Source organism: Macrosteles quadrilineatus, unplaced genomic scaffold, assembly GCF_028750875.1.
Source record: "Macrosteles quadrilineatus isolate MER2022 unplaced genomic scaffold, UCM_ALF_1.0 Scaffold_1__1_contigs__length_201487025, whole genome shotgun sequence".
NCBI lineage: Eukaryota > Metazoa > Arthropoda > Insecta > Hemiptera > Cicadellidae > Macrosteles > Macrosteles quadrilineatus.
This window is the reverse complement of record NW_026542594.1, coordinates 114,222,598-114,228,607: the sequence shown is the minus strand read 5'-3', so window position 1 is coordinate 114,228,607 and position 6,010 is coordinate 114,222,598. Positions and strand designations below refer to the sequence as shown.

At 35.8% G+C, this 6,010-nt stretch overlaps 1 protein-coding gene across 1 annotated transcript in view; it reads left to right on the top strand.

The window, feature by feature from the left end:
- Nucleotides 1-2,627: 2,627 nt before the first annotated feature.
- Nucleotides 2,628-6,010, top strand: part of LOC128983547 (WD repeat and FYVE domain-containing protein 3) — a 143,451-nt gene continuing 140,068 nt past the window's right edge. Inside the window, exon 1 of the mRNA XM_054402862.1 lies at nucleotides 2,628-2,717. The gene's annotated coding sequence lies outside the window, so the exon portion shown is untranslated. The remainder of the gene's footprint in view (nucleotides 2,718-6,010) is intronic.

Here is a 6,010-nt window from a genome sequence, read left to right as displayed (position 1 = left end):
GTAAGGTGAGCAGTGTGGAGTGTGGGAAATGGAAACCGCTTTTAGCAGTTTTAATGTATCTGCAAAGCTGAAATGCTATGAGAAGGGATGGAAGCATGCCCCACGACATAGGGAATGGTGAAAGAAGTAGTAAAGGCTAGCAGTACGTAGTGTGGAATGTTTGTGGCAATTAGATTAACGTATCTAAAATAATAAAATGCTGTGGAAAGTGATGAATACAGGTCCACGACTTAGGAAGTGGCTAAGGAAGTAGTAAAGTTTGAGCATCATCAGCATAGTGTGAGATCCATCTGTGGCAGTTAGATTAATGCATCTTCAATACTAAAATGCTATGAGAAGGGAAGGAAACAGGTCTATGACGTAGTGAAGGAAGTAGTACGGCTAGCAGTGCAGAGTGTGGGAACTGTCTTTGGCAATTACATTAATGTATCTGCAATCCTAAAATGCTATGGGAAGAGAGGGAAACAGGTTGGATAAATGAATCTGTAGGCTAATACTTAAATGCTATGAGAAAGGAAGGAAACAGGTCTATGAAATGGCGAAGGAAGTAGTACGGCTAGCAGTGCAGAGTGTGGGAACTGTCTTTGGCAATTACAAATGTATCTGCAATCCTAAAATTCTATGGGAAGAGAGGGAAACAGGTCCACGACGTAGGGTGTGGTGAAGGTAGTAGTAAAGGTGAGCAGTGTTGAGTTTGGGAATGGATGGATTAATGTATCTGCAATGCTAAAATGCTACGGGAAGAGACTGTAGACTGTATCTATGTTAAAACGATTACGAAGCACGAATCGATACATATTTTCGATACATGCAATTGGTTACAATCGAAATTTACAACTGAGTTGACAACTAACAGCTGATTTTTACTCCATAGAGGCTAAATACGATTTTTACTCCCTAAATATTAAAAATGCTACTTTAGACCCGCATCGCATGCATTAAAAACTACTGTTTTTACTGCAGTATGACAAAAACAATATATATGAACCCTTGAGGGCTCCGCTCAATTTTGTGGATGCCTCTGCGAACGCCACCTAGTATGTCCATACGTCCATATGTTCCATTTACCCTGAGAATGTCCTGAGGACTACCCTGGGATGACCTCAGGATATGCTGTGAGCTTATCCGTGGGACATGCCAAGGCCCCACTAGAAAAAAACAGGCCATGCTGCACGCGGGTAGCGCAACACTACATCACAGTGGTGGATAGTTGTACTAAACTCTTACCATTAAAATATTACAAACAGCCAGCTTGTTTATTTACCTAAAACATATGGGAATGGTGATAGCAATTAATTTATCAATGAAATCTATCCACTAGTATGACGTCATGGATCCTGCAGCATACCACAAACTTGGCGAGCAAGGTATCGGGTAAAATGGAGGACATAAAAAAAACTAAGTAATTGGATTTAAGTGGAAGGCGACTATTGAAACGTTAAGGAACAGTTAGTTATTTAAGTTTCGTTTAGTATTGTGTGTTGCATCAGAGCAAGTAAGCATGGTTGAAGTTGTATTTTCCTTCCACCATGGCAAAGAAGCCCACTTTCTTGGTGGCTGTAGGAAAATAGCTATTTCCACAGGATTTAGAGTCTGAAATGGATGGGGATTGGTTATCACAATGTTTAAAGTCAAACTATTGGCAAAAATGTTGTTGTACGCAATTATTGATACTGTGTTGTCATTAATAAGTATAATCACACACAAGAAATGTGAATTATAAAGCTTCGACCACCAATATATCTGCTATCTCCCATAATCAATAATGGTGGGTGTAGGCACGGCCGCCTTTAACTCCAGGCCTCGGCCTTCGAAGTGGCAACGTCGCAAGTAGGGTTGTAACAGCTGTTTTGTTTGGAAGCAGCTAATGGTATTTGTGTATTTACGAAAGCTTGGTTACTGGTCTATGAAAATATTGACTTCGCTTTAATGTACAAATATAGATATTCAATTCATATTGTTTCGGTTTTCAATTATGTCTGTTTTATTTTCAATATTTTAATAAAGTGCGAATTAATGAGCTGGTGTCACCTATCTGCCATGTTATCTTATAGGACGTCTGACACTAACAACCCTACTTGCGATGTTGCTAATTCCAATAACTAGGCCGCGGCCTGTAGTTAAAGGTGGCCGTGGGTGTAGGAGTATGTTTTATCTACGGTGTAATGTAATAGTACCTACATTTTATATAAATTGGGTTGTACAATACAATTTATACAAACTTGGGGGATTTGCCTATTAATTGGGTCTGATGATGATTGGAGTGTCCACCGCCTTGTGAGTAACAGCATAAAGGGAGTATGTTTTATCTATGGTAACAGTAAGCGTAAATATATGTTTTAAGTGTTATAAGACGTTTCTTTTAATTACTTTCCATAAATTGGGTGTAAGTAGTAGTTGTAAGTTAAGTCCAATCGAAATGATCAATTACTATATTAAGCTACCATGTAGTACAATTATTGTACTAAACTCCTTAAAATACCCTCAGTAGTTTATATAGTACAGCAACAATGTTCCTAGTTTCTGCTAACCACTATCAAAGACCTGTCTAATATTATGATATATTTTTTTGCTGTCTTATTTTGTAAACAATCATGGATTTCTGTTGATTATCAATATGGCGTTAGCAAGAGCAGACGTCTGTCAGCTGTTACATTTGACAAGTGGGCGTGTGTAGTGAAAAATGTAATTTCTGTGAAATTTATACCTTTAAATAGGTAAGAATATGTATTTTAAGTATCTTAACAATATATGACACTGTCATATTACACAAGAGCGAGTTAAATTCCTCCCGCTCAGTCAAATTTTGCTTATTGCACATACAGGCAATGCCATTGATTGTTTTGATAGTACAACCACTTTTCTTCTACTGTTCCTGTCAAACTTAAATCAGTAAGTTAAACTGATTGATTTTGATAATCAGGGTAAACAGTAATCTACCTCCAGATTGCATCTCTTTAATCTTTTTTAAGACTATAACTACTCTTTGTTTTAGATTACAAACTTGTTAATTTGATGTTTCAGGATCTTGATAAGTCTGGCCTATTAGAACAATATTTGCCCTTAGTTGGTCAATTTGAGTGCAGGATTAATTTAAACAGTTTAAATGTATGAGCACCATGCTGAAATAGGCGAAGTACAGGAGGTAACATTATTATCACACTTAACATAAACACACTGCATGATGCACAGTAAATCGTCTGCTTGATGTCAGTTTCTCAAGGGTGGCCAAACCTTTTCTTCATTTCAAGTATAGTACCTACACCCTAATTACACTGGTACCCTAGGCCTAGCACTTAAATTTCCTTTTAAATTTTGATAGAAACAACATATCACTTATTTAACTTAACCTCCTTTAAGGTAACCAACTAAATGGCCTTCTTATTTATGCTATAAGTTAAACTTAAGTTTACTACAATAACAACACGTTCTGGTGCAGAGTTTGAGACGGAATTCAATTGAAAAATTATTTAGAGGAGTCAAACATAAAAATTTGTTTCTTACTTAGTCTGGGTGATTCATTATCTAGGATCATTTAAGACCCAAACATTATCATTTTCATAAATAAGCTAACTTAGGTAGGCCGTACTGTTTTGAACTGAAAGACTCATGTAACTTAATCCACTTAATTTTAAGGCTGTTGGTAATGATTAAAGTTTGCATAACAAATTGTTTTAACTTAGGTACGTTAAATAATAATGTTCCCTATAGTTTTAACTGGTTAGGTTAACTTAATTATGCCTAAAAAATTTGAAGGTTTTTGTGCCTGTTTGAGTGGAATAATGTTTGCACAAATTCAAGTTAAGTTATGCCTTTGGCGCATAGGCCCTAGGCCTAATCAAAGAATCAAGAAAGTGTACAAGTAGGCCTAGGCTTTTTGTCGTTAGGCTGAAGTCGTTCACAGCTTTGCACAACAGTAACTTCCTAAGTTAATTATCTCCTGGCCCCATCTTTTTATTTTTTCAAAACAACTTGAAATTTTTTTAGGCTACATTGTTCTTGCTCAAATTAGCATACATTGTGCAATTCAAATTTCCTCTTAGTTGTATGAACATGAACATTGAAGTTACCTAAATTTAGGCCTAAGTTATTTAAGTTAATGTAAATTCTTAAAACACAATTCCCTAGACAATGTAAAATAACTTAAAATGTAAAACGTTTCAAGTCCCTGGTCCAGGGACTTACTACCGTAATAACTTAAGTCAACAGGAGCTAACTTAGTTACGATTTTCTGTCCTCCTTAAACTAGCAGGGGCTTGTTACACAGCCTGCACTGTGCTTAACAGGCTATAGGTATTCAAACTTGAAATGTTCACTTCATTCAATGCTTTGCATGTTTTACTATTTCAGAGCTTTTATTGTCAAATACTTTGTTTCAATGTACATGTTCTTGCCCCTTCACAGAAGTATAGTAGCCTAAATAAGTTATGATAGGCTATAGGTTTGCGCTTCAATTTTAATTTTGTGTTATAAGTTACTGTAATGTTTGCATACCTACACAGCAATTTTACATGGTTGGTTTTATTATTCTTGTATCTGTAAGCTTTTTTCATTATATTCTCAAATGTTTAATCTTTCTTGTCAACAAGTAAGTGTTTAGCAACAATTATTACGCTTTTTTAATTTAGGCCTAGTTATAAATAATATGTAATGTGTAATATGTAATAATATGTATGTAGGCCTACTTATAATATGTAGTTTGTGAAATAATATGTAATTTGTATGTAAGTAAAGGCTTACTTGAGTTTTTGTTAATACTAGAGGCTAATACTTGTTAACACTTGTTACATGCTAGGGCCTAATACTTGTTAATACTTAGACGCCTTGGAGGCTAGCGGACATCTTGGATAATTTCAAACCGCTGCTGAAGAGTTATTTATCAGTCAAAAATATTTGTTCAAACACCAAAGTGGTTACAATTTAAATATCTAGTGCACTGTGGGATTAGAAATTTTTGCTGTAGCCCTAGTTTTTATTAGTTTCCTAAAGAGTCCATGGAAGCTAACGGCAATCTTTCGTTAATTTCAAACAGCCGCTGAAGGGTTATTTACCATCTCAAAGTACCTTTTAAAATATCAAAATGATTGTAATTTAGTGCACTGTGAGATTAGAAATATTCTATGTAGTTTTTAATTCTTTTATGAGTTAAAAAAACGTCTAGGCTCCAAGGACTCTCAAGGCTGGACCCCTCTCCTATTTGGCTGGTTAACTCAGCATAACTCTTTAAGAGCAGAACGATATATAAAAGTGTCTACATATACCACCAACTTTAAAACGATCAAACTCATCAAGTATGCATGGGTTTAATAAGTAAAACGCACATAAACCAGTTAAAATAGACTGATAAATGTGCTTGTAGGGATGAGCATCGATAGGTCATGCCGCAAGTCTAGTCACATAAGTATGATTATCAAGTTAGATATTATCTACAGCGGAGGTAAATCACAACTGAGTATACAGTGCCGCACTAACCCATCATTTGGTGCAATTTTGATTAAGATTTAGTATGTTATAGGCCTTTTAACCCAAACAGAATGCTAGTTTCAATTGATGTAAAAACTTCAGTTGCCATTGCAACTTTAATGATTTTCCCCATAAAATATTATAGTTACTCCCACCGCTTACCCATGATAAGGGTTGTTGACAAGCTAATGGAAAAAATATGTGTCAAGACTGCTGATACCGTTTATTATTTGAGTTTTTCATCTTTTTAATGTTTTTTTAACATTTTTATACTGTTCATTGAACAGTAACAGTAACATCTACTTGTTGCCTCAGCTAATTAACCCTAGCTACTACCTAGGGGTTCTAGATTGGCAGTTTCTTTTTAACATTTTGTAAGACCACAGAGAAGTAAGATACAGAGGATAAAAGCTTATGGGACAACCGTGGGCCTATAGCTCTGGTATGTTTGGGCGGAAACGTACTACACTTTGTCCAACTCAAGTTGGATGGACCCGTGACTACCTGAGCCCACCACTATAATTTAGACAACCTACACTTTGAACCC